The sequence below is a fragment of the Oncorhynchus masou genome, unplaced genomic scaffold (assembly GCF_036934945.1).
Source record: "Oncorhynchus masou masou isolate Uvic2021 unplaced genomic scaffold, UVic_Omas_1.1 unplaced_scaffold_930, whole genome shotgun sequence".
In the NCBI taxonomy this organism is placed as follows: domain Eukaryota; kingdom Metazoa; phylum Chordata; class Actinopteri; order Salmoniformes; family Salmonidae; genus Oncorhynchus; species Oncorhynchus masou.
The window spans coordinates 72,501-84,744 of NW_027015783.1; positions in this window are offsets into that span (position 1 = coordinate 72,501).

Below are 12,244 nucleotides of genomic sequence, written 5' to 3' on the forward strand. Positions count from 1 at the left end.
GGGGGATACAGAGAGAGGAGGGGGAGGGGGGATACAGAGAGAGAGGAGGGGAGGGGGGATACAGAGAGAGAGGAGGGGATACAGAGAGAGAGGGGGGATACAGAGAGAGAGGAGGGGAGGGGGGATACAGAGGGAGAGGAGGGGATACAGAGAGAGAGGGGGGATACAGAGAGAGAGGAGGGGGGGGGGGATACAGAGAGAGAGGAGGGGATACAGAGAGAGAGGGGGGATACAGAGAGAGAGGAGGGGAGGGGGGATACAGAGAGAGAGGAGGGGATACAGAGAGAGAGGGGGGATACAGAGAGAGAGGAGGGGAGGGGGATACAGAGGGAGAGGAGGGGAGGGGGATACAGAGAGAGAGGAGGGGAGGGGGTACAGAGAGAGGAGGGGAGGGGGGGGATACAGAGAGAGGAGGGGGGGGGGGATACAGAGAGAGAGGAGGGGAGGGGGGTACAGAGAGAGAGGAGGGGAGGGGGGATACAGAGAGAGAGGAGGGGAGGGGGGGATACAGAGAGAGAGGAGGGGAGGGGGGGATACAGAGAGAGAGGGGGGGAGGGGGATACAGAGAGAGAGGAGGGGAGGGGGGATACAGAGAGAGAGGAGGGGAGGGGGGATACAGAGAGAGAGGAGGGGAGGGGGGGGCTACAGAGAGAGAGGAGGGGAGGGGGGGGGTACAGATACAGGTACACCTGGTGGTGTTAGTCTCTATATTACAGACTCCTCAGTCATTACCTGGTGGTGCTAGTCTCTATATTACAGACTCCTCAGTCATTACCTGGTGGTGCTAGTCTCTATATTACAGACTCCTGATAGTCACTACCTGGTGGTGCTAGTCTCTATATTACAGACTCCTCACCGTCACTACCTGGTGGTGCTAGTCTCTATATTACAGACTCCTCAGTCATTACCTGGTGGTGCTAGTCTCTATATTACAGACTCCTCAGTCATTACCTGGTGGTGCTAGTCTATATATTACAGACTCCTGACAGTCACTACCTGGTGGTGCTAGTCTCTATATTACAGACTCCTCAGTCATTACCTGGTGGTGCTAGTCTCTATATTACAGACTCCTGACAGTCACTACCTGGTGGTGCTAGTCTCTATATTACAGACTCCTCACAGTCACTACCTGGTGGTGCTAGTCTCTATATTACAGACTCCTCACCGTCACTACCTGGTGGTGCTAGTCTCTATATTACAGACTCCTCACCGTCACTACCTGGTGGTGCTAGTCTCTATATTACAGACTCCTCACCGTCACTACCTGGTGGTGCTAGTCTCTATATTACAGACTCCTCAGTCACTACCTGGTGGTGCTAGTCTCTATATTACAGACTCCTCACAGTCACTACCTGGTGGTGCTAGTCTCTATATTACAGACTCCTCAGTCATTACCTGGTGGTGCTAGTCTCTATATTACAGACTCCTCACAGTCACTACCTGGTGGTGCTAGTCTCTATATTACAGACTCCTGACAGTCACTACCTGGTGGTGCTAGTCTCTATATTACAGACTCCTCACAGTCACTACCTGGTGGTGCTAGTCTCTATATTACAGACTCCTCAGTCATTACCTGGTGGTGCTAGTCTCTATATTACAGACTCCTCACCGTCACTACCTGGTGGTGCTAGTCTCTATATTACAGACTCCTCACAGTCACTACCTGGTGGTGCTAGTCTCTATATTACAGACTCCTCAGTCATTACCTGGTGGTGCTAGTCTCTATATTACAGACTCCTCACCGTCACTACCTGGTGGTGCTAGTCTCTATATTACAGACTCCTCAGTCATTACCTGGTGGTGCTAGTCTCTATATTACAGACTCCTCAGTCACTACCTGGTGGTGCTAGTCTCTATATTACAGACTCCTCACAGTCACTACCTGGTGGTGCTAGTCTCTATATTACAGACTCCTCACCGTCACTACCTGGTGGTGCTAGTCTCTATATTACAGACTCCTCACAGTCACTACCTGGTGGTGCTAGTCTCTATATTACAGACTCCTCACCGTCACTACCTGGTGGTGCTAGTCTCTATATTACAGACTCCTGACAGTCATTACCTGGTGGTGCTAGTCTCTATATTACAGACTCCTCAGTCACTACCTGGTGGTGCTAGTCTCTATATTACAGACTCCTCAGTCATTACCTGGTGGTGCTAGTCTCTATATTACAGACTCCTGACAGTCACTACCTGGTGGTGCTAGTCTATATATTACAGACTCCTCAGTCACTACCTGGTGGTGCTAGTCTCTATATTACAGACTCCTCACAGTCACTACCTGGTGGTGCTAGTCTCTATATTACAGACTCCTCACCGTCACTACCTGGTGGTGCTAGTCTCTATATTACAGACTCCTCACAGTCACTACCTGGTGGTGCTAGTCTCTATATTACAGACTCCTCACAGTCACTACCTGGTGGTGTTAGTCTCTATATTACAGACTCCTCAGTCATTACCTGGTGGTGCTAGTCTCTATATTACAGACTCCTCACCGTCACTACCTGGTGGTGCTAGTCTCTATATTACAGACTCCTCACAGTCACTACCTGGTGGTGCTAGTCTCTATATTACAGACTCCTCACAGTCACTACCTGGTGGTGCTAGTCTCTATATTACAGACTCCTCACAGTCACTACCTGGTGGTGTTAGTCTCTATATTACAGACTCCTCACCGTCACTACCTGGTGGTGCTAGTCTCTATATTACAGACTCCTCACAGTCACTACCTGGTGGTGCTAGTCTCTATATTACAGACTCCTCAGTCACTACCTGGTGGTGCTAGTCTCTATATTACAGACTCCTCACAGTCACTACCTGGTGGTACTAGTCTCTATATTACAGACTCCTCAGTCATTACCTGGTGGTGCTAGTCTCTATATTACAGACTCCTGACAGTCACTACCTGGTGGTGCTAGTCTCTATATTACAGACTCCTCACAGTCACTACCTGGTGGTGCTAGTCTCTATATTACAGACTCCTCACAGTCACTACCTGGTGGTTGCTAGTCTCTATATTACAGACTCCTCAGTCATTACCTGGTGGTGTTAGTCTCTATATTACAGACTCCTCACAGTCACTACCTGGTGGTGCTAGGCTCTATATTACAGACTCCTCACAGTCACTACCTGGTGGTGCTAGTCTCTATATTACAGACTCCTCACTGTCACTACCTGGTGGTGCTAGTCTCTATATTACAGACTCCTGACAGTCACTACCTGGTGGTGCTAGTTTCTATATTACAGACTCCTGACAGTCATTACCTGGTGGTGCTAGTCTCTATATTACAGACTCCTCACAGTCACTACCTGGTGGTGCTAGTCTCTATATTACAGACTCCTCAGTCATTACCTGGTGGTGCTAGTCTCTATATTACAGACTCCTCACAGTCACTACCTGGTGGTGCTAGTCTCTATATTACAGACTCCTCAGTCATTACCTGGTGGTGCTAGTCTCTATATTACAGACTCCTCAGTCATTACCTGGTGGTGCTAGTTTCTATATTACAGACTCTGACAGTCACTACCTGGTGGTGCTAGTCTCTATATTACAGACTCCTCACCGTCACTACCTGGTGGTGCTAGTCTCTATATTACAGACTCCTCAGTCATTACCTGGTGGTGCTAGTCTCTATATTACAGACTCCTCAGTCATTACCTGGTGGTGCTAGTCTATATATTACAGACTCCTGACAGTCACTACCTGGTGGTGCTAGTCTCTATATTACAGACTCCTCAGTCATTACCTGGTGGTGCTAGTCTCTATATTACAGACTCCTGACAGTCACTACCTGGTGGTGCTAGTCTCTATATTACAGACTCCTCACAGTCACTACCTGGTGGTGCTAGTCTCTATATTACAGACTCCTCACCGTCACTACCTGGTGGTGCTAGTCTCTATATTACAGACTCCTCACCGTCACTACCTGGTGGTGCTAGTCTCTATATTACAGACTCCTCACCGTCACTACCTGGTGGTGCTAGTCTCTATATTACAGACTCCTCAGTCACTACCTGGTGGTGCTAGTCTCTATATTACAGACTCCTCACAGTCACTACCTGGTGGTGCTAGTCTCTATATTACAGACTCCTCAGTCATTACCTGGTGGTGCTAGTCTCTATATTACAGACTCCTCACAGTCACTACCTGGTGGTGCTAGTCTCTATATTACAGACTCCTGACAGTCACTACCTGGTGGTGCTAGTCTCTATATTACAGACTCCTCACAGTCACTACCTGGTGGTGCTAGTCTCTATATTACAGACTCCTCAGTCATTACCTGGTGGTGCTAGTCTCTATATTACAGACTCCTCACCGTCACTACCTGGTGGTGCTAGTCTCTATATTACAGACTCCTCACAGTCACTACCTGGTGGTGCTAGTCTCTATATTACAGACTCCTCAGTCATTACCTGGTGGTGCTAGTCTCTATATTACAGACTCCTCACCGTCACTACCTGGTGGTGCTAGTCTCTATATTACAGACTCCTCAGTCATTACCTGGTGGTGCTAGTCTCTATATTACAGACTCCTCAGTCACTACCTGGTGGTGCTAGTCTCTATATTACAGACTCCTCACAGTCACTACCTGGTGGTGCTAGTCTCTATATTACAGACTCCTCACCGTCACTACCTGGTGGTGCTAGTCTCTATATTACAGACTCCTCACCGTCACTACCTGGTGGTGCTAGTCTCTATATTACAGACTCCTGACAGTCATTACCTGGTGGTGCTAGTCTCTATATTACAGACTCCTCAGTCACTACCTGGTGGTGCTAGTCTCTATATTACAGACTCCTCAGTCATTACCTGGTGGTGCTAGTCTCTATATTACAGACTCCTGACAGTCACTACCTGGTGGTGCTAGTCTATATATTACAGACTCCTCAGTCACTACCTGGTGGTGCTAGTCTCTATATTACAGACTCCTCACAGTCACTACCTGGTGGTGCTAGTCTCTATATTACAGACTCCTCACCGTCACTACCTGGTGGTGCTAGTCTCTATATTACAGACTCCTCACAGTCACTACCTGGTGGTGCTAGTCTCTATATTACAGACTCCTCACAGTCACTACCTGGTGGTGTTAGTCTCTATATTACAGACTCCTCAGTCATTACCTGGTGGTGCTAGTCTCTATATTACAGACTCCTCACCGTCACTACCTGGTGGTGCTAGTCTCTATATTACAGACTCCTCACAGTCACTACCTGGTGGTGCTAGTCTCTATATTACAGACTCCTCACAGTCACTACCTGGTGGTGCTAGTCTCTATATTACAGACTCCTCACAGTCACTACCTGGTGGTGTTAGTCTCTATATTACAGACTCCTCACCGTCACTACCTGGTGGTGCTAGTCTCTATATTACAGACTCCTCACAGTCACTACCTGGTGGTGCTAGTCTCTATATTACAGACTCCTCAGTCACTACCTGGTGGTGCTAGTCTCTATATTACAGACTCCTCACAGTCACTACCTGGTGGTACTAGTCTCTATATTACAGACTCCTCAGTCATTACCTGGTGGTGCTAGTCTCTATATTACAGACTCCTGACAGTCACTACCTGGTGGTGCTAGTCTCTATATTACAGACTCCTCACAGTCACTACCTGGTGGTGCTAGTCTCTATATTACAGACTCCTCACAGTCACTACCTGGTGGTTGCTAGTCTCTATATTACAGACTCCTCAGTCATTACCTGGTGGTGTTAGTCTCTATATTACAGACTCCTCACAGTCACTACCTGGTGGTGCTAGGCTCTATATTACAGACTCCTCACAGTCACTACCTGGTGGTGCTAGTCTCTATATTACAGACTCCTCACTGTCACTACCTGGTGGTGCTAGTCTCTATATTACAGACTCCTGACAGTCACTACCTGGTGGTGCTAGTTTCTATATTACAGACTCCTGACAGTCATTACCTGGTGGTGCTAGTCTCTATATTACAGACTCCTCACAGTCACTACCTGGTGGTGCTAGTCTCTATATTACAGACTCCTCAGTCATTACCTGGTGGTGCTAGTCTCTATATTACAGACTCCTCACAGTCACTACCTGGTGGTGCTAGTCTCTATATTACAGACTCCTCAGTCATTACCTGGTGGTGCTAGTCTCTATATTACAGACTCCTCAGTCATTACCTGGTGGTGCTAGTTTCTATATTACAGACTCCTGACAGTCACTACCTGGTGGTGCTAGTCTCTATATTACAGACTCCTCACCGTCACTACCTGGTGGTGCTAGTCTCTATATTACAGACTCCTCAGTCACTACCTGGTGGTGCTAGTCTATATATTACAGACTCCTCACCATCACTACCTGGTGGTGCTAGTCTCTATATTACAGACTCCTCACCGTCACTACCTGGTGGTGCTAGTCTCTATATTACAGACTCCTCAGTCATTACCTGGTGGTGCTAGTCTATATATTAGACTCCTGACAGTCACTACCTGGTGGTGCTAGTCTATATATTAGACTCCTCACAGTCACTACCTGGTGGTGCTAGTCTCTATATTACAGACTCCTCAGTCATTACCTGGTGGTGTTAGTCTCTATATTACAGACTCCTCACCGTCACTACCTGGTGGTGCTAGTCTCTATATTACAGACTCCTCACCGTCACTACCTGGTGGTGCTAGTCTCTATATTACAGACTCCTCACAGTCACTACCTGGTGGTGTTAGTCTCTATATTACAGACTCCTCACAGTCACTACCTGGTGGTGCTAGTCTCTATATTACAGACTCCTCAGTCATTACCTGGTGGTGCTAGTCTCTATATTACAGACTCCTCAGTCACTACCTGGTGGTGCTAGTCTCTATATTACAGACTCCTCAGTCATTACCTGGTGGTGTTAGTCTCTATATTACAGACTCCTCACAGTCACTACCTGGTGGTGCTAGTCTCTATATTACAGACTCCTCACAGTCACTACCTGGTGGTGCTAGTCTCTATATTACAGACTCCTCAGTCATTACCTGGTGGTGCTAGTCTCTATATTACAGACTCCTCACAGTCACTACCTGGTGGTGCTAGTCTCTATATTACAGACTCCTCACAGTCACTACCTGGTGGTGCTAGTCTCTATATTACAGACTCCTCAGTCACTACCTGGTGGTGCTAGTCTCTATATTACAGACTCCTCACAGTCACTACCTGGTGGTGCTAGTCTATATATTAGACTCCTGACAGTCACTACCTGGTGGTGCTAGTCTATATATTACAGACTCCTGACAGTCACTACCTGGTGGTGTTAGTCTCTATATTACAGACTCCTCACAGTCACTACCTGGTGGTGCTAGTCTCTATATTACAGACTCCTCAGTCACTACCTGGTGGTGCTAGTCTCTATATTACAGACTCCTCACAGTCACTACCTGGTGGTGCTAGTCTATATATTAGACTCCTGACAGTCACTACCTGGTGGTGCTAGTCTATATATTACAGACTCCTGACAGTCACTACCTGGTGGTGTTAGTCTCTATATTACAGACTCCTCACAGTCACTACCTGGTGGTGCTAGTCTCTATATTACAGACTCCTCAGTCACTACCTGGTGGTGCTAGTCTCTATATTACAGACTCCTCACAGTCACTACCTGGTGGTGCTAGTCTCTATATTACAGACTCCTCACAGTCACTACCTGGTGGTGCTAGTCTCTATATTACAGACTCCTCACCGTCACTACCTGGCGGTGCTGTGTAGAAAGGATAATGGACCTATATTCATGCATTTCCAGATTGCTAATAATCACTAGACAGTCAGGGAGCAATGCACATTCCAAAAACTATGAATGGAGGTCTATTTAGTGCAAATTTTGACGGCAAGGAAATATAACCCGTTTTGAGTGCGGTCCTCCGGACCTCGTTGAATACCGGTGGCGCCTCTCGGGACAAAATGAGTTTGACACCCCTGATCTAATGGTTAAGGTTAGAGATTGGAAATGAAAGCTCATCTGTAGCTAGCGGGAGAAATACATCTGCAAGAGGGTCTGTTCAGGTGGGTGCAACGTTAAAAATCAAAACATTACGTGTTCAGGTGTAGAAATGTGTTGTGTAGATAGATCAGGTACCGAGTGTTTTGTCATTTAGAACTAACTTGAGGGACTGTCTGAACGGGATGGTTTGCTGCCTCACTCACACCACCTGCTGGACTTATGAGGTTACTACACCCTGTTTCCTGGATGCAGTATCAAAACCTCTCACACATTTCACTGCTATTCTGCTGTTGTTGTTGTTCCAGACAATATCATCCACGTTACCCTCTTCTGCTATTCTGCTGTTGTTATTCCAGACAATATGGAGGCCTACGGATGTGCTCTGTTTCACCCTCTAGTATTGGATTGGTCAAGTTAGCCTGGAGGCCTACGGATGTGCTCTGTTTCACCATCTAGTATTGGATTGGTCAAGTTAGCCTGGAGTCTCACTGATGTGCTCTGTTTCACCTTCTAGTAAGATAGCATGAGATAAAAGTAGATGTTGACAACTGAGGCCAGGTATGCCTTTGTAGAAGACATGAATCAGGGTCATGGTTTGGTTATGAGGTAGCCCTGCCCAAATAAGGACATTGGTCAATGGTACATATTGGTTGGGGTGAGATAGGCCTTTATAAATGTCAGATGTAGTCATGAACCCCCGATCTCCCACGGGAGAAAACCAACGTCTTGACCAATGAGACCAAGAGGAAATGTCCTTATTTGGGCACGGCTAACTCATAACTCAGACCATGAGACTGATTCATGTCTTCTACATAGGCATACCTGGCCTGTAGGTCTACGCCACCTTGTAAAATAATACAGGTTTATTTAATATGACCTATAGTGAATCATTGCGCATTATAAATGTATGGTGTCACATCTCTATCCCATCATTGCTATAATAAGCCATGTCATGTTCAGGCTAAATTATAACTTCAATCTTCTATCATATTTCAGTAATGTTCTGTATCATGTTGATTAATAAACTGTGGAAACTTGTTTTTTGATTTTAAAAAAATCACTCTAACTTGACACGGATCTGATTGAAGATGCTTCTTCCTCTCCACGTCCCATCATTGTGAAACTGGCAGCATTTCTATAAATTCTATGGTCTTTTCTCATTTGGGGAAAAAGTCAGTCCTCCGTCCTCTCTCCTCCGCCCTCTCTCCTCCGCCCTCTCTCCTCCGTCCTCTCTCCTCAGTCCTCTCTCCCCCGCCCTCTCTCCTCCGTGACCCGGAAACCGATAAGTGGTTGAGGAGTTGTCAGTTCATTAGTAGGTCGAACGGAAGACTTATCCTCCCCTCCTCGATAGTCGCCTTTCACTGAGGAAAGTCATGTGTGTCCTACCTGAGTCCTTCACAGAAGAGTTTTGATATCTCCTCCACACACCCTTTTAATCAGCTGTTGTTCTGTCTGAGGAGAATAGCATACAGACATGTAAAAACAGTAGGCTACTTATTGTTTTATCTAGAATTGTTTTTTTTTAAATGACTTTTATTTTTACTAGGCAAGTCAGATAAGAACAAATTATTATTTTCAATGACAGCCTCGGAACAGAAGTTCAGGGGCAGAAGGACAGATTTGTACCTCATCAGCTTGGGGAGTTGAACTTGCAACCTTCTGGTTACTAGTCCAACACTCTAACTGCTAGGCTACCCTGCCACCCCTACACTCTAACCACTAGGCTACCCTGCCGCCTCTACACTATAACCACTAGGCTACCTGCCACCTCTACACTCTAACCACTAGGCTACCCTGCCGCCTCTACACTCTAACCACTAGGCTACCCTGCCACCTCTACACTCTAACCACTAGGCTACCCTGCCGCCTCTACACTCTAACCACTAGGCTACCCTACCGCCTCTACACTCTAACCACTAGGCAACCCTGCCACCTCTACACTCTAACCACTAGGCTACCCTGCCACCCCTACACTCTAACCACTAGGCTACCTGCCGCCCCTACACTCTAACCACTAGGCTACCCTGCCGCCTCTACACTCTAACCACTAGGCAACCCTGCCACCTCTACACTCTAACCACTAGGCTACCCTGCCACCCCTACACTCTAACCACTAGGCTACCTGCCGCCCCTACACTCTAACCACTAGGCTACCCTGCCGCCTCTACACTCTAACCACTAGGCAACCCTGCCACCTCTACACTCTAACCACTAGGCTACCCTGCCACCCCTACACTCTAACCACTAGGCTACCTGCCGCCCCTACACTCTAACCACTAGGCTACCCTGCCGCCTCTACACTCTAACCACTAGGCTATCCTACCTCCTCTACACTCTAACCACTAGGCTACCCTACCTCCTCTACACTCTAACCACTAGGCTATCCTACCTCCTCTACACTCTAACCACTAGGCTACCCTACCTCCTCTACACTCTAACCACTAGGCTACCCTGCCGCCTCTACACTCTAACCACTAGGCTACCCTACCTCCTCTACACTCTAACCACTAGGCTACCCTGCCTCCTCTACACTCTAACCACTAGGCTACCCTGCCGCCTCTACACTCTAACCACTAGGCTACCCTACCTCCTCTACACTCTAACCACTAGGCTACCCTGCCGCCTCAACACTCTAACCACTAGGCTACCCTGCCACCTCTACACTCTAACCACTAGGCTACCCTGCCACCTCTACACTCTAACCACTAGGCTACCCTGCCTCCTCTACACTCTAACCACTAGGCTACCCTGCCGCCATGCAATTTATGCATTTATTTCGGGATCCACCCCTTTTCGACGTCATCTGCCTGATGAAGCGAGAGTGGTGGAGGAGTCTCATTTCATACAAGCTCGTTTTTGTTTCCTCTCCCTCGCCGCCTCTCCGCGATTTTTCAAAAGGAGGCCAGAGAGGAAGGGGAGAGAATGTAGGAGTTGAGCAAATCAAATTGAGAAAAGACCTCTGACTTCCTGGTTAAATTCCCCAAAAATTCTAAATAAAAATCCAGGGGTTAAAAAATTGGACAGATTTAGAACTTGATCATCTACAGCGTCAAGATAATTTCACTGAGTGCCGAGTGTGAGCGGGTTTTCGCTCCTTCCTTGCACTTGATTGACAAATTAAGGTCACTAATTAGTTATTGATTGGCGAAGAGGAGAACACAGGGAGTGAACTGCAACACTTGATGCCAAGTCGAGACAGACAAGAGGACAGAGGAACTATAGAGTGCAGATCTGGGGTCTGTCTTTGGGCATAGAGGAATGCACTTTTTACATCTAAATGTGCTTGCTGCTACAAAGGTATGAGATTTATCTAATTACACACCACTAGGACTGGGACTACACACCACTAGGACTACACACCACTAGGACTGGGATTACACACCACTAGGACTGGGACTACACACAACCAGCACTGGGATTACACACCACTAGGACTGGGATTACACACCACTGGGACTGGGATTACACACCACTAGGACTACACACAACTAGGACTGAGGTAACACACCACTGGGACTGGGACTACACACCACCAGGACTGGGATTACACACCACTAGGACTACACACAACTAGGACTGGGACTACACACAACTAGGACTGGGATTACACACCACTAGGACTGGGACTACACACCACTAGGACTGGGATTACACACCACTAGGACTGGGACTACACACCACTAGGACTGGGACTACACACCACTAGGACTGAGATTACACACCACTAGGACTACAGACCACTAGGACTACAGACCACTAGGACTACACACCACTAGGACTAAGATTACACACCACTAGGACTACAGACCACTAGGACTACACCCCACTAGGACTACACACCACTAGGACTGGGATTACACACCACTAGGACTGGGACTACACACCACTAGGACTGAGATTACACACCACTAGGACTACAGACCACTAGGACTACAGACCACTAGGACTACAGACCACTAGGACTACACACCACTAGGACTGAGATTACACACCACTAGGACTACAGACCACTAGGACTACAGACCACTAGGACTACAGACCACTAGGACTACACACCACTAGGACTGAGATTACACACCACTAGGACTACAGACCACTAGGACTACAGACCACTAGGACTACACACCACTAGGACTACACCCCACTAGGACTGAGATTACACACCACTAGGACTGGGATTACACACCACTAGGACTGGGATTACACACCACTAGGACTACAGACCACTAGGACTACACACCACTAGGACTACACACCACTAGGACTACACACCACCAGGACTAGGACTACAGACCACTAGGAC